The sequence below is a fragment of the Triturus cristatus genome, chromosome 9 (assembly GCF_964204655.1).
Source record: "Triturus cristatus chromosome 9, aTriCri1.1, whole genome shotgun sequence".
NCBI classification, from domain to species: Eukaryota; Metazoa; Chordata; class Amphibia; order Caudata; family Salamandridae; genus Triturus; species Triturus cristatus.
The window spans coordinates 1,153,601,726-1,153,626,197 of NC_140592.1; the positions used below are offsets into that span (position 1 = coordinate 1,153,601,726).

The following is a 24,472-nucleotide window of genomic DNA, read 5'->3' on the forward strand; positions in this document are numbered from 1 at the left end:
TCGGAATGTCCTAATCCACCATTAGTGAATAATGAGGGTAAATCCTTAAATCAACAGGTGCAGAATGAAGGGAATAACCAGCAGCAACAGCAACAGAAAGTTGTGAGACAACAGAGTCAGGAGCCAAAACCGCCCTTGCCACAGAATAGAGGGGTACAAAAGTACAATCAGGACTCGGGATTCTTCAATGATGAGCAGGTAAACAAACCAAGACGTTCTAACAAAGTACAGCAGTACTTATTAAAGAGTGAAGGGAGTGAGTCTGAGGGTGATTATTGACGGTGCCGAAGAGAGGAGGAAGAGTGCATACTTGGTGCAACTCTAGAAATAGACCAGGCAGGACCATTTGTGGATGGGAAAATAAATGAGGAGAGTGTTACTTTTTTGGTAGACACAGGTGCGACAAGATCAACTGTCAGGTCAACAGATGTTAGAAATCTTCCTCTCTCGGATGAAGCAATCCAAGTAGTTGGTGTAGCCAATACACAAATCAGAACTCGTCTTACTGAACCAGTAAGAGTACAGATAGGGAAATTTTCAGACATGCACAGATTTATTGTCTGTGATACGAGTCCAGTGAACCTGTTAGGTAGGGACTTATTGTGTAAGATGAATTGCACAATTTTTTGTACACCAGATGGAATAGCTTTTGAGACACCAGATGATGATGTTTTCTACCGAATGACTCTAGAAAATAGAGAAAGTGAGTTAATTGGTGCATTTGCTGTGTTTAATCCGGAGGATTTGCCTCAAGAGTTGAGAGACACAGTGAAAAGAGCAGTTTGGGATTTTACAGGAGAGGATGTAGGATTGATGAATAATGTAGATCCAGTGAAAATTGCAGTGAAAGAGGGAATTACATATCCTAACATTCCTCAGTACAAAATGACACCAGAAATAATTGAAGGGATAACTCCTATAATTGAGAAAATGATTCAGCAAGGAGTTCTGAGAGAACTACTGAGTAGTCCGTGTAATTCACCGATAATGGGACTGAAAAAGCCCAATGGCAAATTTAGGATCGTACAGGATCTGAGAAAAGTTAATCAAATTGTGGTGGCATGTTGTCCCATTGTGCCAAATCCATCAGTGATTCTGTATCAAATTCCACATGATGCTGAGTGGTATACAGTGATTGATTTGTGTCATGCGTTCTTTTCAATTCCATTGCATCATGATAGCCAGCCGATTTTTGCATTTAGGTTTGGCCAGCGTATCTTAGCATGGTGTCGAATCCCACAGGGGTATACGGAGAGTCCTTCGATATTCAATCAGTTATTGAAGAAATCGTTGGAGAGTTTGATTATGCCCGAAAACTCAGTGTTAGTGCAGTATATTGATGACCTACTGGTGGCATCAAAGACACGTGAAGCTTGTGAAGTAGATACCATAGCTTTACTGAATCATCTGGCAGATGGAGGATTAAAGGTATCTCCAGCCAAATTGCAGTTTTGCAAGAAAGAGGTTCATTATCTTGGACACAATATTGAAAAAGGTCTGAGAAAAGTGACTACTGACAGGATCAGAATAATCAGAGAAATGAAAGCTCCAAAAACCCAGAGAGAAGTGAGAATGTTCCTGGGTATGGTGGGTTATTGTCGTCAGTGGATAATTAATTTTTCTCTGATAGCAAAGCCATTGATTAAGCTGACGAAAAGTGAAATGAAAGATCCATTAGATCTGGATGCAGAACAATTGGCAGCATTTGAAGAGCTCAAAAGTAAAATGTGTGAGGCTCCAGCTTTGGGTATGCCTGACTATGAGAAAGAGTTCGAATTGTATTGCAGTGAGAGAAATGGATGTGCACTTTCAGTGTTAATCCAGAAACATGGACAATTGAGAAGGCCCATTGCATACTTCTCATCGACACTTGACCCTGTAGCTGTGGGTTTACCAGGTTGTCTAAAATCTGTGGCTGCAACATGCAGAAGCCTGGAACAGAGTGAGGGGATCATAATGGGATATCCTGTAAGGGTGTTCGTACCTCACAATGTGGCAATTCTTTTGACAAGAAGCAGAACTCAGCATATGTCACATAGTCGGCTGACTAAGAACGAAAAAGTGATTCTGGGAGCTTCAAATGTGACTCTTGAGAGATGTGTGAATGTGAATCCAGCAACACTCTTGCCGGATATTGAAAATGTGGGTATAAAGATGGAAGATGATCATGATTGTTTGGATGTGCTTGAGTATTGTACAAAACCGAGACCAGACATAAGGGATATTCCCTTACCTGAGAATGACCATGTGCTGTTTGTGGATGGATCATGCTTGAGGAATGATGATGGTGTGCTATGTGCAGCATATGCAGTGTGCAAAGTTTCAGAGGTCATGGAAGCATCACCATTGAAAGGAGTGAAATCTGCGCAAGTTGCTGAATTAGTGGCATTGACAAAAGCTTGTGAGATTGGGAAAGATTCGAGAACAACCGTGTTGACTGATAGTCAGTATGGATTTGGAGTGGTGCATGACTTTGGCCAGTTGTGGCTGCAAAGAGGTTTCTTGACATCGGGTGGAACTCCGATAAAGAATGCTGAATTGATTGGAAAATTGCTTGAGGCGATACAGCTGCCTAAGGAGTTAGCTGTTGTAAAATGTACTGCCCATGGTCCAGGGGATGATTTTATCACGGTTGGAAACCGTTACGCCAACGATGTGGCGCAGTATTGTGCTAAGACAAATCAGTCAATTAATCGGGACAGAATGGAGGAAATGTCTTTTCTTTCTGTGATGTTTACTAATGTCCTAGAAACGTGGGATGAAGTAAAGCAGTTACAAGATGAGGCAGGAGAAGAAGAGAAACAAGATTGGGTTAAAGCAGGATGTGCTCCAAGAGAAACAGACCATGTTTGGGTCTACAGAGATGGCAGACCAGTGATGCCTAACTCAATCTTGTCGTCAATGGCAAGGATGTATCATGGCCAGGGACATCTGGGGTGGGATGCGATGGTAAGGTCGTTCAAGCAGACCTGGTACAATGCAAAGTTCAGGACAATTGCAGAGAGCATCTGTCAAAGGTGTTTAATTTGTCAGCAATTTAACACTGGGAAAAAGACAGTGGTGAGTCTGGGAACAATAGGCAGAGAAGGAGGTCCTTTTACAAGAATGCAGATTGATTTCATTGAAATGCCCCAAGTGAACAGACTGAGGTATGTTTTGGTGGTAGTCTGTTTGTTTTCAAGGTGGGTGGAAGCTTACCCGACTAGAAGAAATGATGGATTAACAGTGGCAAAATTACTGTTGAGAGAGTTGATTCCAGTTACAGTTGAGTCTGACAGAGGTAGACACTTTCAAAATGAACTCATAGGTTTAATTTGTGAAGCATTGAAAATTCAGCAGAAGCTACATTGTGCATACCGACCAGAGGCTTCTGGTGTGGTTGAGCAGATCAATGGCACAATCAAGAATAGAATTGGAAAGATGTGTTTAGCCACTGGCATGAAATGGCCAGATGTGTTACCTCTAGTTCTGATGACTATGAGATCTACTCCAGATAGAACTACTGGTTTGAGCCCGCACGAGATAATCATGGGACGTGCTATGCGCCATGCATTCGTGCCTGTCAATAAGTTGGTGACAATAACTGATGACATGATTTTGGATTACTGTAAAGGCCTGGCTGACGCAGTTCATTCTGTGTTTCACCAGGTTGGAGAAGAAGCTACCACACTTGAGAAGAAGCAAGCCCATGATCTGAGTCCAGGAGATTGGGTGAGGATAAAAGTTCACAGGAGAAGAAATTGCTTGATTCCAAGGTGGGAAAGGCCGAGACAAGTTATTCTGACTACAACGACTGCAGTAAAGTGTGCTGGAGTGAAGCACTGGGTACATGCAAGTCATACTCTGAGAGTTCCAAACCCAAAAGAAGGAACTGGTAAAGAGTATTTTGAAGAGTCAGATTCCAGTGATGATGAAGATACTGATGATACAGAATCAGTGAGAAAATAAGCACAGAGAGCTTCAAGAGAATCACTGCGAGTATCAGAGAAAAGATCAGATTCTGTTGTAGAGCCTGAAGTTTCAAGTAGCAGTGGAGGGAAAAGAAAAGAAAAAAGAAATCACACAGAGATTACTCCTGAATCAGAAGAGGAGGAGATTGAAGAACCACTTGAGATTATTCTTGAAGAAACAGGGTCAGAAGAAGAAAGAGAGGGACAGATTGCGGAAGACCCCCGAGGAGGTGTAGGGAACATTGATGAGGAGCTAGGTGAAGGGACAAGTAGACAGCAAGAAGATTGCGTGTCGGAGACCCGAGGAGGGACAGAAGTAGGTAAGTCTCAAACAATGGTGAAAAAATCTGTGGAGAAGAAGAAAGCTGCTGGGAAACGGAAACAAGAGGCACTTGAAACAGATGATGAGGATGAACAAACAGAGGGTCGAGTTCTGAGAAAGAGAACTTCGATTGGAGAGAAGAGTGTTAAAGAATTAAAGCCGAAAAAGGTTGTGAAAGGAGATCGTTGGCCTAACAACCGAGTTAAAAGGGTGAGATACAGAGTAATAAGAGCAAATTCATCGAAAGCTGAACAAGTAAATGAAATATCAAGTCAAACTTCAAAGGCTGAAGGAGAAGAATCAAAGAGATCAAAAGAACCAGTAGAAATAAAAGAGTTAAAAGACCCAACCAAAAGTACAGATCACCGGAATGGTCTTATGTGACACTGTCTGAAGAAGGAAAAGAAGAAACAGTGACTCGAGATAATCCGGAAGTGGTCTTGAGAGAAGTGGTTGAGGAAGATACTGGTGAAATTCTGAAAGTACTCTTGACTGACATTGGAGAAGAGTCGAGTACTGAGGATCCTGACGTTGGAGATCTGATACAATTTGATGTTGAAGAAATTGAAGTGAAGAATGACAAATATCCAAACTGAGTGAAAGAAGGATTCACTTGGATCAAGTGAACGAGGAGATCATTTGGATAAACTGAAAGCTGAAGAATTGTTGAAGAATTGAAGAAGTTCAAACAGTAGTGGAGTAGTAGAGGCTAAACTAAAATGGCTAACATAGAGGATAATAGAAATAGATGTGCCTTCTTTAAGAGGTGGTGTAGAATGTGCTGCTGTTGTACTGGATTATTAATGCTTCTATGGGGTGTTTTAGTTTTATTAGTTACTTTTAGAGTAGAATTTGGAATGAATATAGAAAATATGACTAATATAGAGAAGAATTCACAAAAAGTAGTTCCAATTAGAAGTAGTAGTTACATACACAAAGATAGGTCGATTAATAATTTTTCTAGTAATGTTTTTTCTAAACTGTTATATGAATATGTGAAGACAATGGAAGTAAGGGATTGCTACGTCTGTATGCAATTACCTGCATCTGTCTCAGAGGGTGTTACTTATCACCATTTACCAGCTACATATGGTATTTCTTGTAGTATTTTAAGTAGTGTTTTTTATTTGTTAGGGAAAATAGATTATAAGATGTCTAACAGAGATAGTATTTTTGGGCACTTGCCAATGAACAAAGGGCTGAATCCAGCTAAAGAAGCTAACACTTTTGGTGAGATTTTTATTGAAGAAAAAGGATTAACATTAGATTATATTTTTAAGAATAATTTAACTTGCAGTTTGAAAGAAGAGGAGAGAGCTTTCCTGGATATGGTAGAAGAGAGGAGAATGAACATGCATGGAAAAGGGGGAAAATATGAAGTGAGTGAGACAATTTGGGACATTGAGATGGGAAAAGAGTTGAAGAATGGGGCTAGTCCAACTTTAGCTCTAGATGCGCCGCAGAAGGGTAAACTTTGCATTACCAGAAGGAAATCCCAATATGATACATATTTTGTGGGGACTAGTGAGTGCCATGATACATACTTCATTGCGACAGGTTGGGGTTTCAGAGGTGGAGGAGATACGATTTTTCCAGGAGTGTACTATGTTTGTGGGAACAAGGCTTATTACAAGTTGCCTGACCATTGGTATGGCACGTGTTATGTGGGCCTAGTTTTTCCTAAGATTTTTCATACAGATAAAATAAGAGATGTAGAAGATATTAACTTATTAACACGCTTTAAGAGAGAAACTTGGTCTGAAATTGTGGGTGATATTTTTGGGGTTTTGATTCCAGCAGTGGGAATTTCTTTAAATGCTTATGGAATTCGGAAACTGTCCACAGTGGTTGATCGCTTATCGACAAATACCGCAGGAGGGTTTCTTTTGGTGAATACGGAATTAAGTGCCGTACGTGCCATGTCAATGCAAAATCGACTTGCCCTTGATATTCTATTGGCCAAGGAGGGTGGAGTTTGTGGAATTTTGAAAGTTCAACATTGTTGCACTTACATTCCTGATGAAAGTAAAGACCTGAAGGTCTATATCAAAAATATTACTGATTTACATGAAGAATTAGTACCACTTGAAGCTGGGAGTTTGTGGACTAAAATAGCTAATAAAATGATAGCTGTTAAAGATTTTATTGCAAAAATAGGTAGTACAATTATAGGTAGAATATTGTTTCCCTTGTCTTGTATAATTGTGGCTTTATTAATAATAAGATTGGTGTGTGTGTGTTGTAAAAACAGGGGAGGGAGAAAGAAATTGAATAAGGAAAAGAAAAATAAGAAGTTGAAAAGAGAACCTCAAGAAATTGAATTAGAAGAATTGAGGGAGAGTGTTTACTTAGAGACAAAGAGAGATGATGAAAGAGTGACTAGTGTTTAATGTTGTGTAAAGGGAAAAGACATTTCTGATTTTTCCTAAAATGGGACTAAATTTTCACTAATTTTTTTGGGGGGGTTTATTTGGTGATAAAATCACCAAAGGGGGGATTGCTGGAGCAGAGTTTTCATTTATGAAAATTCAGGGGCTTTTGAAGCTCTAGTATGTCTATGCGTTTTATTAATTTATTAATAATTAACAATTAATTATTTGTCTTGTGCAAGTGTGATTCTATTAATCAATCCGTTTGTTCTAACATAAGAGAGAGTTATACGAGGGTTAGCTTATTTGTGCTGTTTCTGTTTAATAATAACGTGCAAGTTTTCATGTTTAAACGTTGCTGTGTGCTATTTATTTTAAGCACAAAACGCTGTCTGAATTAATGCTTTTTATGTCGCAAAGCTAGATAAATACATACACATAAGGGTATTAGTGGGGTTAACACTGTTTAATCATTATGCTGTAGTAACGTCTATTTTGTCTCTTTAATTAAGATGGTCTATTGTGGCCTATGAAGGCCTTAATCGAGCTGACAGTATTTCGAAGCCTGGCTGTGGCATATTCTGTGATGTGGCAAGGGAGACCCCTGCTGGAAAAAGGTCGAAGACAACTGACCATGGTCCTTATTGTAAATTTCCATGAGGACATCAGCAGTTTGGAGGATCTCCAAAGAAATGGAACGTCCTTGGCAAACAAAGGAGCTTCAGAAACGAACAATGTACTGTGGCCCGGCTGCCGAGGGAAGTTGAACAAGTTGGATACTTTGATAGTTTCTTGGTTCCTGTTCCGTAGTTCACGTCTTGTGACTTTTCCTGAGCGAAGATTTTCAGATGTAGCAATGTTACATCCCTTCCTTCTCGTTCTGCTCAGTGATACAGTTTATTCTGCCAACTTTATGTGTGTTTCCATTGTAATTTTCACTATAAGAATTGTTAGCTTAGGGAGGGCTTTGCCACTTGCCATTTTACCTTTGCTGCGTGAACTTGCGTTGCTGAGGATCGATGCTGAGGGACTTCGTCTTGAGAGACTTTACCGAGAGACTTGTCCTGACCCGTTCTGACACTTAGTTAGAATAGGTAACTATGAGAAATGATTTATTCTGATTGATTTACTTTGACTAATTTTAGATAAAGCAATATAACTTTTAAACATGGTGTTGAATTTCCTTTCTTGTCAATTATTGTGTACATTTTGATCATTATTGTATAGATTGTATAGAGTATGTTTAAGGACAACCACTATAATCAGGTCCTATCGTCCTAGATATAGATGCAGGGTGTTTAGGTGTTTTCTTTTCACAGGTTTATTGCTGATAGAGTATTTGAGCGTATGTTAGTGAAATGGGCCCTAGCGTATGATGAATGTATGTGCGTGTAACTGTGTGATTACTCTATCCGTGGTAGTGGGCATATTTTAGATACCCTGATCTCTATCAAAAGCTTAAGGTCCCATTTTGTAGTCAGATTGCCAACTCGGAGGTTTACGTACCCTTGCCACTTTGAGTTCCCCACCATTAGGCGTTTCAGGACTATGATCTTTCTCATAGGTGGGTTTGGAACCAGTGGTGCTTGGACACCTCGCTATGTTGTCCATACTCCACGTGCCTCCGTCTTCCAGCACCACTGAATTGTTGTTAACCCGAGTTATCCTCAGTGGTCTAGAAAATGATGAGAGCTTGGATTTAGACAGGGTCGGCTTCTTAACGACCACCCACTGGCCTTCACTCCATCTTTTTTGTGACACTCCCCAACGCTTGTCGTACCTGTGCTTGTACTCTTGTTGATGTTTGTGAGTTTCCTCCAACACAGCGTCTCTGTCCACCCACACGGGAGTTCCTCCATTGAGCCAGTTGGGAGTGAGTTTGGAACCCGGGTTTCTCCCTTTGAGAGATACAAACGGCGACACTCCCGAGACAGCATTTGGCGATGTATGATATGACCACAGCATTTTCCTGATGGCTTCCTCCACCGGAATCTGGGAGCTCAAAGCAAGCTGGATGGTGTCCTTTAACATCCTGTTCGCCCTTTCCACCAATCCATTGGCTTTGGGACAGTAGAGTGGGGCCTTGATGTGTGAAATGGACAGTGTGGACATGAACTGCTTCATTTCCTCTGAAGCGAATTGAACTCCGTTGTCCGTTATTATGACACCTGGTATACCCTCCTTAGAAAAGGCGTCTCTTAAGAAGTTCAACAGCGTTGCAGTAGTGATAGAAGATACCATTCTCGTTACAATCCAATGAGAGTGGTAATCTATAAGAACAAACATGAATCTATGGGATTGGTTCAGTAGATTTAGGGGCCCAATTATGTCCAATCCCAACTTTTCCCATGGTACGGTGGGGACCTCCACGGGGATCAACGGTGCTTTGCGGACAATTTTGGTTTTGTCACAACAACTACAGGCTGTGCAATTCTTTACTTGATCCTCCACTAGCGAATCCATCCCGGGGAACCAATAGTGTTGCCTGATTTTGCTTTTCGTCATGCTCCTCCCTGGGTGGCCTTCATGGGCAATCTGTATTACCCTTTCATACATGTTTTTCGGAGGAATGATCTTACTTCCTCTGCATATTTGGTTCTTAACAATAGACAATTCGTCTTGCACCGGCCAAAAATGGCGCATGGACTCTGGCACCTCCTGTTTGTTAACAGGCCACCCCTTGCTTATCAAGTTCCTCAGTGTAGCGAAGTCACTGTCATCACTCATGGATTTCTCCCACTCCTCTCGATTGATGGCTGGAATTTCAACCAAAAGGATAGTCTCCTCTGGTGGGTTATGCATCAGGTTCCCATTGGTCACTGGTAGTCTGGAGAGACAGTCCGCTACCCTATTCTCACTTCCTGGAACGTATACCATGGTGTAGTTGAACCCTTGTAGACTCAGCACCTATTTAGATATACGAGGAGTGGTATTTTCCAAACGTTTAGTGGAGAATAACGGTAGTAAGGGTTTGTGGTCCGTCCTCAATACAAAGGGGATGCCCCATAGGAAATACTTGAAGTGGTTTATGGCCCAGTAGCACACCAAAGCTTCTTTTTCAATTGTCGAGTAGTTCAGCTCGGCATCTCTCAGAGTTCTAGAGGCAAAGGGGATGACCGTTTCCTGGCTGTTAGTCCTCTGCGTCAGGGAAGCTCCCAAACCCTTCGCGCTGGCGTCTGTGGTGAGAGTAGTTTTAGCATTGGGTTTGAAGGCACTCAGAATCGGTGCATCAACGATGGCTTCCTTAATGAGTTGGAAAGCTGATTGGTGATCTTGTTTCCAATCAAATTCGGACCCCTTCTTCAGCAAATCTCTGAATGGATGCACCTGATCCGCAAAGTTTTTGACGAACTTTGACATGTATTCCGCCAACCCCAGGAATGATTTGAGTTCATCCTTGGTTGTGGGTGCAGGGGCTAGTTTGATGGAGTCCACTAGGCTGGATTTAGGTTTGATTCCCTCGCTTGAGATGGTGTGGCCAAGATAGACTACTGATTCCACCCCGATTTTACATTTGTCCTTCTGAGTGGTGAAACCTGCCTTATTAAGTCTGGTCAACACTGCTTCCAGAGTTCTATTGTGTTCCTCAGCTGACGAACCATGAATCAGGATGTCGTCCTGGAAACAAAGAACATTTTCCAGACCTTGCAGCATGTGTTGCATGACGCGTTGAAACACTGCTGCCGCAGATGCCAGGCCGAAAGGTAATCTGGAAAACTGATAAGCTCCATGCGGGGTTATGAAGGAAGTGAGGGGCTTAGAGTCTGGGTGGAGAGCGACTTGGTGGTACGCCGAGGATAGGTCTAGGACTGTGAAGACTTTGGCCCCATGGATGGCCGACAGCATTTCATTGATGTTGGGGAGGGGATGTCGGTCGACCCAAATGTTAGAGTTCAAGTCCCTGAGGTCAACACACAGACGAATCCCTTTGTTACCCCCTTTTGCTGCTACCACAATGGGCGCCAACCATTCAGAACTCTCAATCCTCTCAATGATCTTGCACTCTTCCAATCTGTCCAGCTCCTTCTTAAGCGGTTCCCTCGTCAGCAGTGGGATAGACCTAGGTTTGTGGATGATAGGTCTGGCATTAGCTTTAAGTTTGATTTTGTGGAGAAAGCCTTTTAGGAGTCCGAGTTTGTCTGTAAACACCTCTGGGAAGCGATTGCAGATTTCCATTCCAACGTTGACCCTGTCGATCAGGTACACAGGTTCCGGTGCGTTGGGGTCTAGTTTGATTCCTAAATCCTTTTGGTGCTTCCACCCTAGCAGGTTGGAACCATTCCTCGTGATGTAGACTTTTCCCACGGTTGATCTGTCCTTAAAGTTAATGTTCATGAGTCTCATTCCAACCAGTGGTATGGGATCCTGATTATAACCCCCTGGTTTGGGTCTTCCAGGAGTAGGTGCCTGCAGGTGTTGCTTTGATCTTTTCAGTGCTAGTTTTTACTAAAAATTTAAAAACTCAATCCTCCGGTTCTACTGTTTGGATTTTTGTAGTTTTGGTGTCAAATTATGTATTACATTTTCCTCTACCTTTTCTAAATGGGTGTGGAATTTTTCTTGTATTGTGTTTTCACTTTATTACTGTTCATGTGCTGCATAAATACCGTACACATTGCCTCTAAATTAAGCCTGACTGTTTTAGTGCCAAGCTACCCGAGGATTAAGCACAGGTTATTTTAGTGACATTTGAGGATCACCCTGGCAAGAACTGTGGTTGTTGTTAGAGAAGTGTTTTCACATCCTCCCTAAACCAATAAACCGATTTCCTGTATTGGTACTCTGTGGTGGGATCCAGTATGTGTATTTGTGCAATGCCACTTTGTGCTTTTGTGTGCCACTCAAATGCCAGAATTATTCTGACATCAAATTAAGCTTTTTTGAATTCTCCTTAGTTCTTGATTTGGCTATTTTTTCTTTTTCTAAACTTAAGTAACCTCACCGACATTTTGCTCACAATGGAGGTGATCAATGTGAATAACCTCAGCAAGGCAGAGAAGCAAAAGCTTTGAAAGAAGAGGGGGCCGAATGTGAGGAAGAATGCACAAAGGTGGATGTCCAGGAAGCCCTCAGAGCCTTTGAGGAAGTCAAAAGGATACAGTCCACCTGAGAGGAGCAGGAAGAGGATGTTCCTGAGTGGGAGGAGTTGGACTTGGAGGAAGAGGAGGAGGAGGAGGGCCTGGCCACAGACCCTGAGCTGCAGCAACCTGAGGAGGATAAGGAGAGGAGCAACCTGTTCACTGAAATGGAGCCCACTGTCAGGGCAGGGAGCAGTATGTCCTCCAACAACCGTTTCCCTGAGAAATAGGCAGACAGGAAGGTTGAGACACAGAGTTTAGGCTGCAGCTGGTCAAACTCAGGATAGAGAAGACAGTAGCCCAAATGGTCTTACAGGAGGAAAAGCTGGCCCTAGAAGAGAGAAGAATATCTAATGAAATGAGTCTGAAGGAGCTGAACTTTAAAGCTAAGCAAGCAACAGAATCCAGCAGCAACTGTGACAGCAATCTAGTGTTCCATGGAAAGGTGAGGCTCTGCATACCCAAATACCTGGTGCCCAGCTATGTGGTGCAGGATGATATAGACAAATGTTTTTTACCTCTGAGCTAGCCCTGAGGATGCATAGGGTCCCAGGGGAGGATTAGGGGGCAAGCCTGTGAAACCACATGCACACATTGGGGAGGAACACACTTCTTACATTAGAGGTTGGAGTTCAGAAGAAGTATGCCCCATTGAAGACCATTTTCTCACCAGGTTTGGGCTGACCCTTGAGAAGGACCGCATCAGGTTCCAGGACAGCCAGAAGTCAACAAACCAGTCTTGGGTGGATTTCTTAGACTTCTCCAGCAGGGCACTGAGTGATTGGGTGAGGGGCAGTAAAGTGAGTAATTTCAATAGGCTGTGTAATCTAATTTTGAGAAAGCACATGCTTATTACTTCATTTACAGAGTTGTGCTGAACCCTGATTGATCGAAATGCCCGAGGGAGCTTGCAAAGGAGACAGGCATCTGGGTCAACACCTGAATATCCAAGAAGGCATTTGCAGGGAATTGCCAAAAGGCTGTTCAGGGTTGTAGTGCTAGAGGCACACTTGTGGTCTAACACCCTGTGATGACCTTTGACTACCATTATTTTAACTGACTTTAGTCTGTTATTTTATCCTAGCCTGAATGTACGATGTCCTGCATATGCCTTGCTTCTCTTACAAGTTTCTTTCTTGTAATCTTGCTGTCTTTCAGTGGGAGCTGTCACGGAGTAGGACAGCCTTGCCAAGAACAGAGGTGTGGAATGTACTTTTTTGTCTCCAAGTACAGTGCTGTGGGCAGTAATGCACACATGTGCTCGGTATTGTACATTGAGAGATGAAGTATGTGAATCTATAAGCAGTTGTGCACAATTGTGCATTGTGTTGTACATTGATGAGAATTATGAAGTTCTTTCTATTGGCTTTGACATGGCCTCATGCCATCCTTTTTCCTGACTCTGCCTTGCTTCAACTTTTCTGCATGCACAGCAGTGCTTGCAAGTTGTTTGGGTTATTCAAGTTCAAGGATTGTTTTTTGTTTAATGTACTTTCGTGAGCTTCGTCAAGATAAAGGCTGGAAAATGCGAGATTTGGAGAAGCGGACGTGAGAACTCCTTCCTGCCATGGGAGTGCTTGCTTGGAACCTGGCCAGTTCTGGTAAGATTCCTCTGGCGCGGGGGGAGGTCTTTCCCGAACCTTCTAGTGTGTTTCGAGATCATAAATCTGAGGGTTGGTGACTCAGAAACCGGGATTTTGGAATCCGAGTGGGGATGGACGCGTGTACCTCGAAGCGTGGAACTCTGGTTTCTGAGGCTCTCAACCACGGCTGTTTAACTTCCCCAGTCAGGAGTGGGGTGAGATGCAGTGTTTGCACCAAGTAAAGTTTTGAGTTTTGGTTATTGCCATTGTGATGTTTGGCCAGTGGCTTTGATCATTTGATGTGTTTTCTTTGTGATGTGTGAGTGAGTCAAGGTGCACCTCCAAAGTACTCATTTGATGTATATATATATATATCTTTCTGATCTCTTGCAGGACGTCCAGTATATTTGCTTGAGTCTTATTTCATATTATTTGCTGCATGTTTATTCATCAGTATTATTCATGCATTATATTTACCAAGTGTGTTATTGTTGCTTGCATATAAACATATATATCTCTTTGTGTATTTGAATCTTGTGCATTTGGCATCTGGGAAAGCCTTTTTGTTAGAGAGCATTGTTTAAAATAAAACCCTAAGCCTTGTTCTAAAAGAGAGAGTCCTTGCGTGTTGTAAAATAAAACCCTTTTCTAAAGGTGTTGTTTGTTTTGTGTTAAAGTCTTTGCTTCGCCAAGTGTTGAGCCATCGAGTGGGACCTGTATTATCTGATAGGGGCAAGCAAGACAAGGGTCCCCAACAGAATAAAGAGGGGGAGACAAAAATAAAAGTAATGAGTAAGGAAGCCCCCAAAATACTTCACAGAGGAAGGCGACCCAGCCCCAACCTGACCAGAAAAAGGATGGGTTTATTGACAAATAGACAGGAAGGTTTATCCCCAAGTGTTATGAATGTTATAGGTATGGGCACATGGAGGGAGATGCCAGTGTTCCAAGAAGGCACAGCCCCCCACTGGCGGGCAGACCTAAGGGTTGGGCAGTGTAGAGCATGGGGGGAGTTTGCCTCAGTTAGTATGGGGTAGAGCATAGGTTACCCTAGTATCCCTGGGTGAAAAGGAGATAGTCCTGAAAGCCCACATGTCTGCTAATACTTGCAAGTATAAGCAATGGGTGACTATCAATGGAAAGAGTGTGGAGGCTCTGAGGGAGACAGGAGGCAGTATTACTACTGTAAGTTGTCATCTGGTGTCCTCAGAGCAGCTAATCCCCAATACATTCCACCAGGGTGAAGTAGCAGACAACCGTGAGGGTCACTACCCAGTCGCTCTCATTCCCTTTGAGTGGGGGGAGGGTCCTCAGATTCTATAAAAGTAACTGTGAGTCCTGACATGCCTATTGATTGTTTGCTAGAGAATGACTACGAACTCACTGTTGGGAAGGAAGTGGCACTCAGGTCCCACCAGGAGATGCTATGGTTACCTGAGTGGGTGTGCCTGACCACAAGGTCCAGGGCAGCCCAAGAGGGATGTCATGGAGGCCTGGAGCCTCGAAATATGGCCCAGGCAGTTGCCACAAAGATAAAGGGCAAGGGATGTGGGAAACCAGCCCTTGAATTTCCACGATCCAGGAGGAGCCTGAGCCTGAGGGTGCTGCCCTGGAATCTATAGGCGAGGAAATTCCAGCCCTGGGAGAACTGCCTGAGCTTGCTGGATGGCAAGCTGAGGGTGGGCCCACCAGGTAGGAGTTCTGTAGAGCTCAGAAAGACTGTCCAGCTCTAGTGGGATTAAGGTGGTAAGCTGAGGCCAAGGCAGCTGGTGACACCTCTGGAGTTCACCTTATATATTGGGTGAATGACCTCCTGTATAGGGATCCTAAGGATCCTGAGCCTGTGACATCTCAAGTGTTGGTGATCCCCACATGCTAAAGACCCTTCCTATTGGGTCTGGTGCATGATATACCCCTTGCAGGACATCTGGGGCAGAACAGAACCTTTGCCAAACTTCCACCCACTTTTGTTTTCCAAGTATGTAAACAGTCTCAGATGCTTTCTGCAGGTCATCTTCTACATGCCAGGCCAGTGGGAAGTCAGGGAAGATGCTCAAGGCTCCCTGGTTCCCTTACCTGTCATTGGTACCCCCTTTGAAAGTGTGGGTATCGACATTGTTGGCCTCCTGGACCCAAAAACAGCCTTAGGCAACAGGTTTATTATGTCTTTGGTAGACCATGACACTAGATACCCAAAGGCCATACCTCTGAGGTCGGTGACTGCACCTCAAGTAGCTTGAGCCCTGATGGGGATTTATACCCAGATGGGGTTTCCCAAAGAAGTAGTGTCTGACAGGGGCACACAACTCATGTCTTCATGCAAGGAGTCAATGTAGAATACGTGTTCCACATCCTAGCCCCCTCAGACCCATCAGCTTGTTGAGAGCTTCAGCAAGACACTTATAGGGAGGATTATGGACCTACCTGAGCTCTTGAGGAGGGTGTGTGATGTCCTTTTGCCATGTTTGCTTTTTACCTACATTGTGGTGCCACATACATGAGTTGGGTTTGCCTATTTGAGCTCCTGTATGACCATCCTGTTGGCAGAACTCTCAGTCTGGTGGAGGAGGAATGGGAGCAAGCTTCCGAGTAGCCATCCCCAGAATGTAATTAGCTACACGTTGGCTTTCAGAAATCAGATGCAGGGCTTCTGGAAGAAGGCCTCAGAGAGCCTGGATGCCAGCTAGGAAGTATTGAAGCTCTGGCATGACCAGATGACCGCTCTGGTTGATTTTCAACCTGGACAAAAAGAATGGGTTATAAAGCCAGTTAAGCCGAGGGCCCAACAAGACAGCTGTTCAGGGCCTTTTGACATGAAGGAGAGAAAGGGAGAGGTCACCTGCTTGGTAGACCTCAAAACCCCCAGGAACCCTAGAAATGGGACAGCTGGCTCAAACTATATAATAATCATCTGGTGGTCATGGACTGAAAATGATTTGATAATGAGAGGGGAAAAAACCTTACAATTGAGCCTGCTTGGAAAAGAGACTCAAAAGTGTTTTGAACATTTGCCAGTTTTACACACTACCCAAGGATTACCTACAAGTGACTATGAGGAGTACTCAAAAGCAATTAAATGGCTAAAGCCTGCTTTATTGGTCAACCTCAAATTGTCATGGAGAGACATAAGTTTTACACTAGAGATCAATTTTAAAACAAATCAGTTGACTTATACATTAGGAGAGGTCTGAAGTCACAATGCTCCTGTTGATAGATCATGGAGTGGAAGAGGAAAGTGAATCTCTCCCTGACCACTTATCTTAAAAGGAGCAGTATAGGTCAGTAGAAGGTCTCAGCCTCTACCCTACCCGGACACCAGGACAGTGGAGTAAGTGTGGGCAGCAAACTCTGCTCTGCCCATGGAGTTTGCTGTGTTTTAGACACTCCGCACTCTGCTATGAGTGTGATTTTTGGGGAAAAAAACTCCGCCATTCTCTGGCGGAGCGGAGTTTACCAGCACACGCAGCTAATTACCTGTTGAGTGCAGCAAAATATCACCCTGCCACAGTCACCGCAGTATAGTCTTAGGGTAACACCCAATATACCCTTGAGGGCTTGGGCAAATTTAGTTGCAAAAGTAGTGTGCCAACAAGGGATTTTGTTTAGAAGGGTTAAGTTTCTTTGTACATAGCGAAAAATTAATTTTTAGATGAGTTCAAAGCTGATACTCAACCACATATTATTTGATTGAATTTAATCAAAGATATGCAACACACACGGGGTATCTTTTTAGTGAAAAAATCACTGACTTTTTATATATAAACAATCAATAAAAAGGAGTACAAATAGACAATTGAATGTGCAGTGTAACATGAAAGGGGAAAACAATTAAATATTATCCACAGTTCATGACACAAAATATCCAATCCAATAAAGAACACAGAGATCTATCTCATGTTTGGAGAGCAATCAACTGTACATAGATGATGTGGAAATGGATAATGTAGTCGACGTTTCGGTCTGTAAGGGCGTCAATCCGTCAGACCATCTTCAGGACAGTAGAGATTTCAAAAGGGGACTCCTGTATGAACATAGTGTCAATTAATTACAACAACTAAAACATAAAAGTTCTCTTCATACTGGATAGAGAAAAGAGGGATAGCCCGTGTGTGAAAGAGCGATCATTTTGAATTAATGTTGTGAGAGAAAAACACCACATTCCAATGGTTTTCGCAGCATTTATAATTGCCGCATGGCTAGGTGAAAGAGTGAAAAGCATGCTATTGGTGGTAGCTCAATAGAGTCTAACATTCAGATACTATGCTTACTTATGAATTATTGAATTCAATTAGAGGTGATTTCATCTCCTCGTCTATTTTGGTTATGCTCGTTCTATAAAGCAATAAACAGATACAACATAGTAATGAACTTATCTATTGGAGGATATGAGAGCTCATTTATAGTTCTCTTATTAGGACCTACCCGATCTTAGTTGGGTCAGAGTATTCCTTTCTGATGTCTATGAAGTAATAATGCAGCACTGAAAGTCAGTATTCTGAATATACTGTTCTCGTGCGTCAAAGGGGCCAAATAGTCCTTCCTGGATTGAGGTTCTTAATTCTGCACAATCTAAAGAGCGGAAGGGCAACATGATGTCAGTTTAGAAAGTAGACAAACTCAATACCACAATGTCAAAGCGTTTGGCCAAGCACTGAACTATTCATTAATTCAGATCGTGAGGCGCTGTATCAATGGGTCTTGAACAATAGTTACAAGTAGAGTTTGTAGTCTTTCATTGTGCAATCGAAATACATCATTTAGGCACAAAATTATAGTATGTTTGTCATGGAGTTCAACTTCATGGGAGTGAAACTCAGTTCTAGGTTGAAGATCTTAAGACCTGCCGCGATGTTACGACTATAAAACGAAGCAGGAGGTCTGAAAATATATCACAAGTGGTGCAGTTAAAAAGCGACCGCTCCCACTTAAACTAAACGGTATGTTAACCTTACGTAACCTAATAAGGAACAAGTATGTTCTTGATATTACTTTGACATTGTGGTATTGAGTTTGTCGACTTTCTAAACTGACATCATGTTGCCCTTCCGCTCTTTAGATTGTGCAGAATTAAGAACCTCAATCCAGGAAGGACTATTTGGCCCCTTTGACGCACGAGAACAGTATATTCAGAATACTGACTTTCAGTGCTGCATTATTACTTCATAGACATCAGAAAGGAATACTCTGACCCAACTAAGATCGGGTAGGTCCTAAAAAGAGAACTATAAATGAGCTCTCATATCCTCCAATAGATAAGTTCATTACTATGTTGTATCTGTTTACACACTCCCCAAGGATTAGCTACGAGTGATTATGAGGAGTACTCAGAATTGATTTACAGGCTAAAAGCACACTTTATTTGGGAACCTCACATTGTCATGGAGAGATATAGGGGCAGATCTATATTGGAGATGCGCCACTTTTACGCCGCCGTTGCGTAACTTTTGTGACGCAGCGGCGGTGTAAACCCTGCGCCATGTTGCGCCATATTTACATCGTGACGCATCTATGGAGATGCGTCACGATGTAAAGCCCTGCGCCACGTAAAACCTGCGTCAGGTTTCACGTGTCGACAGAGGGGGGGGCGTTCCGTCGTAGGAACGCCCCTGAAAAGTGACTCAGTCAAATCTATAAGATTTGACTGAGTCACTTTCCCAACGCTGATGCGCCAAAACCCTGCGCCTGCTTGAAGCAGGTGTAAGGCTTGACGCACCATGTTAGGGATAGGGTAGGTTGGAACAGTGCTGGAGTTGCGTCGCGCTTGCGACGCAACTGAAGCACTGCGCCAACCTTACGCCATCGGATGCGTCACGCATCTGTTTATTCCTGCGCCATGATGCGCCGCATTGTAAATGCGGCGCATCATGTGTGGCGCAAGGGTAAACTTGCGTGACGCATCATTCCTGGCGCATCCTTGCTGATTTGCAGGGATGCGCCAGGAAACATAAATCTGCCCCATACTTTTTACAACAGAGATCAATTTCCAAACTAACCAATTGACTAATACATTGCAGCTCTGGGAAAACAGACTTCACATTGCAAGTAGTAAGACACTTTAGAATTTTACATTCGAGACCAGATTGCTGTTGTAAGAAAACAGGCCCTTTTTGCAGATGACCTTCACTTTTGATCCCCATTTGGACTTCTTAATGCTGGTTTTCGACTCCAACAGTGCACTGGAGCCTGCTAACAAGGCCCCAGTGCTCTCTCACCGAAAATTGATATGTGTGAATTGGTAACCCCAATTGGCAATGGACTTTAACCCCTCTATGAGACACAAGTATATGGTACCAGTGGTATCAAGGTCATGGGTGTTAAAGGGGTCACCTGGGCCTGCAGCACTGTTTGGGCCACCCTGAGTGACCCAGATAAACTACTGACAGCAGGCCTGCCATTGCAGACTGCAGGAGCAGTGCAAACTGCTAGAACTCAACTTTGCCCTCACCATATGTGGCAAGGTCAATGGACCATTTTTAATATATGCCAGTCAGCCCTAAGGAAGGCCTCCTAAAGCCGATGAGGCATGGTGCATCATATTAAACGTGTGGACATATAAGTGCAAGATTATATGTCCCATCGTACCCTTTATCATTAAAGGACACTATAAGTAGCACCCGGCAATCCTGAAGTTAGCAGCTACATTATAGTATCATCTCAATATGTCATGTTTGGTATCTAACAACATGCCTCCTCACCCCTGAATACATTTTGTGTCAAGGACAATGTGGCATGCACTCAGGTGGCTACCTTAGAGGGTGCCTACCTGGTTGCCCCAGCTTTCCTGTACTCTGGCTGCCAGCCTACACTTACAGCCACCAAGACAGGATTCCGACCCCCTGCCAGGAGGTGTGAACTCTGTCAGGAGTCAGAAACAATGGCCTGTATAGGAAAGAGGTCATACCTCCCTCCCCGACAGGCTGACTAGAGATATGCAACCAGGCTGCCTCTCAAAGGAGAAACCAGCCCTCTCCCTATGCACATTGGTACCAGGGTAGATGGGAAAATTATGGAGTCAAGAGGTGTACACCCCCAAAGGGTTAGTCACACCCTAGGGTGGGCTACCTGATCTATGCAACTGAAGAAGATGTGTTCCATTTTTGAAAGTGGTATAATAGTGGGTAATGGGTAGACAAAGTGGCCTACAATCCCCGGATGCACCGACAACCCTAACGCCCCAAAATCTAGGATTTAAGGGCTACCCCTGACATCACAACCTAAATCCTGATCCAACTTGAATCGATGAGGACAAAGAAAAGACCCGAGTCTGGGACAATGGACTTCCACAAACCAAAAGAGGGAGACTCTGCACCTCTGGCAACACTCCTGGAGTGGCATGATCGAGGCTCATCCTAGGCTAAAGGTCAGAACTGTGTAAGCGGTAAAAGCAGCTCTCCCATTGTTTCCTTTGAGCACCAGGAACAGCCAGGACAATTATGCACTTGGGCTCCACGGCTCAGGTAAAATTGCATTGGTCCAGGTAACCCATATCACCTTTATCCTCCTTGGGGTCCACTTTTTCTCATTGACCGCAATCCAGAGGTTCTACAGTATATAATTGTTGTGATTTATCTTTTTTCCAAAATCCATAACTCATTAATTTTGGTGTCTAAATTAAAATAAAAATCTGCTTTATTTTTATAAATTGGTGTTGGATTCCTTTTGAGTCGTGTCAATTACTCATCGTCCATGTTGGTACTCTCAAATGTTTAACACGTTTTCCTCTAGTAAAGCCTGACTGCACTTGCCACTCTACCAGGACTGAGCTAAGGATTTATTATTCTTAATTCAAGGACCATTTTTGGGGTTTTTTGAGAGTATTACATGGTGAAGCTTAACCAGTATCACCACATAATTCTACACCTTCCAACAGTTGTTCACTGTTTTTCAATAAAAAAAAATTGAAAAGCAATTACTTTATGACAAAAATTGTATACTTTATGGAACTGTGGACATTGTTAAAAGTGTGGAAATTTCAATGCAATTATTCAAGGAACTGTCTGAATCTAAACCATCTGATTTAGACATCTGTTTTGTTCAAAACAAAACCTCAAAAGAATTCATGAAGTTAAAAAACAAAGATAAAGTTACTTCTGAGGTTAGTTCAAAAACCAAAGATTTTTTGTTGTGACTCACCTTCTACTAATTATTATTTTTGTCCTGCTAAAGGTAAACAGTCCTATAAATGACATAAATTAGGTCATTTTGCTCCTCCAAAAAGCTCAACCTTGTTCAGGAATCAGAGGATGTTCCATTGGATTCTAAAATCATTGTTATTTAACCCCTTCGACGCGCATGACGGAGCGGTTCCGTCATGCACGTTGGTTGCGCTGTGCGCATGATGGAACCGCTCCGTCATGGCCCCGCCCGCGCACAGAACCTTCAGAGTGGCGCGGAAATCCGCGCCGCGCTGAAGGGGTTAAGGGATTTCTGATTCATCAGAGTCTGATAATTTGGAAGCATTTCAACAGTTCATGAATATTACCAAGGCAATGAATCATCAGAATGGGTTGCACCTATAGTTATTGTCTGAAAAAAGTCAGGAGATTTGAGGTTTTGTGCACATCATCTTTCTTTGAACAAGCAAACTTTGAGGAGTATCATTCCCCCCACAAATTCAAGAGCTATTTGCTAGATTGTGTCACGCCGAATATGTTTCCATTTTGGACTTGCAGGTGGCATATTACCAGATTTAACTAACAGAAAATTGCAAGCACCTCACTATGTTTATTACCCCTAACGGTGCATTTTGTTTTTATCGCACAGCATCTGGTTTATCTTATGATGCATCCCTGTTCCAGAAACTAAGAGATTCACTGATGAGGGGCATGGATCGGGTTGAGGTATTTCAAGAGGGTATCTTCATTTTCCCCCAGAGCTGAATTGAGATTATTATTTATGAACATAAATTTATAATCAGGAAGTATACCTGCTTGTAACTTCTACACATCTTATTACATCCTTGTGAGAGCCCCTGTATATCACTGGTAACCAAAGAAAAACATGCTTATCATTCAGCTACTTCACCTGTTGCAAAGTTGCAGACGTTCAAGGCTACAGAAGGGATGTTGTAAAGTGGTCAAAGTATTGCTGCACAAATGGTCAATTCTGGGCTGTTAGATGTTGTCTTCCCTAGTGTGGATGGCCCAATGTTTTGTGCTGGTGATTTTAACACAGAAATATCTGGTGAAATGGATAGATGGAATCCATAGATCAGGTCTTCTCTCCTCTGTTGCACAACATTTGTAGATGGAACAGCACCCACGTGAACTGATCGATTCATTCAGTTCTCCTCCAGTTGGTTCAAACACTAGGATAGAGTAAATATTTGTGAGCAGAGGAATATGTCATAGATGTACTTATTCCTAATAACTGTGACACATTATTGAAGGTCACTCTCCCCAATCCCTCTGCTATACATTGTTTGGCAGAGACATACAATACCCACCTGAAAGCTCAGAGCGGAGTCACTGTGAGACAACGCTTTCAGAAGTGAATTGAAAGAGTCTATATCTGGCTACATTATGATAGATTTCTGATAAGTTCTTTAGGCATAACCTTCATGGGGAGCATGATAGGTCCAAAATATTACTGGCTTTATGTGTATACAGAGAGACAGACAGGCAACTGGTTCTCTGACTTATTGTCTAAGATGTGAGAACTCCACACACAGACCTGTCTTTATCATGGGAAACAATGGAAGCCAGATGAGGCTCAAAGCTAGTTCGACCGGGTGTACATAAATACACCTACCAAAACTAGCAATGAAATGGAGAGCAGAATTAGTCAGCCCCCTGGCCAGAAGAGGGTTGCTATCCTCACTGGAACACATGTAAGGGGGAGAGACCCCAGGCGCTGACGTACACCCAACAGATTTCTACTTTGAGTACCATGAACTACTTATACTAAACTAATGGAGGTCTGCATTAGGCTGGATGTGAGTATTGTACTCAAACCCCCATGTCCATTTAAAAATGGAGGGGTGGTATCATACAAATGGACGCCGGGGCATGGCACTCACTAGGGCTGCCCTCTACCAATGCTCATATTTGCTCTTTTAATGGAGCCACTGTGCTGTGACGTCTGAGGGGCCAGTGGGGAAGAAGAATCCGGGATGCAACACATACAGCTTCAATGTATGCTGATGACACATTTGTGTATCTAAGAGGCCTAGAAGTCTCAGCCCCATGTCTACTCAGTTCTTTGAAAGAATATGAAGATCTCTCAGGGATGTTTACGAATTGGGTAAAGTCCTCCATGTACCAAGTGGGTACACTATGAGGTTGACCTCTACAACTTAGGGCTACAAAGGCAATTTACAGATCTCAAATACCTGTGAATTAGAGTCACACATGTTGGTGACTCTTACATAAATGTCAGCATGTGCAGGAGAGACTTCAACAGTTGATTGCATTATGCACATCCCTTAGTAACATTCGACGCCTTGAAGCTGACATATGAGAGAAAGGCATATTGGGAGTCCTAGTCTTAGAATGTTAATAGATGGCATCGCAACTACAGTAGAATGACTTACCCCTGCCCTGAGAAGGGAGAAAGGTATTTTAAAAGGTTGTCATGGCGAGAGGAACTTAAATATCAAATTTTCAGTGGTATAAAAGAATCCCTGGATCTCTCCCAGTTAATACTTTCAATGTCACGAATATGGGAACGAGTGATTATGAGATAGGTGGGAAGAGTCCCCTTTGCTGCTCAAGCTAATATTTGGGGACCACAGAAATTCTGGAGATTATATACGGAGGCTAAGGCAACAAGATGGAAGGATATATGGGATTATGGGTGGCATTTATGATTATAGCGACTCTGCAACTTGTAAGAGGCTGCAGCATGAACAGGGGTCTATAGGAAATTTCCTACTATACGGTAGATTACCTAGAGCTACCGATGCCACTTGGGAAGGATTCCAGGAAGCAAACACAAGGAGATGATGGACGGAGCGCTGAAACTTTTCAGACACTTACCCCCAGTCACAGATCTGGGTTGAATCCTTCATTGTTCTTTATCTCACTTCGCCACCCCAGTTCAGACACAGCTATATGCAAATCAGTCTTGACCCTGTGCTTCATGGGAACAGTCCAGCCCGAACTGCCAAGCCATGTCTTCCCTGGACCAGAAACAAGCGCCCTGGGACAGTTTCGGGCTAACAGCTCTCATC

At 43.0% G+C, this 24,472-nt stretch overlaps 1 protein-coding gene across 3 annotated transcripts in view; it reads right to left on the reverse strand.

Annotated features, from left to right (window-relative positions):
• LOC146799541 (carbohydrate sulfotransferase 8-like) overlaps nucleotides 1–24,472 on the reverse strand; it is a 114,018-nt gene that overhangs the window by 64,331 nt on the left and 25,215 nt on the right. For 2 of the 3 annotated variants that reach the window (XM_085627113.1, XM_085627114.1), the window contains exon 2: nucleotides 22,327–22,609. The exons of the other annotated variant lie outside the window; for it this stretch is intronic. The gene's annotated coding sequence lies outside the window, so the exon portion shown is untranslated. The remainder of the gene's footprint in view (nucleotides 1–22,326; nucleotides 22,610–24,472) is intronic. 3 annotated transcript variants of the gene reach the window in all.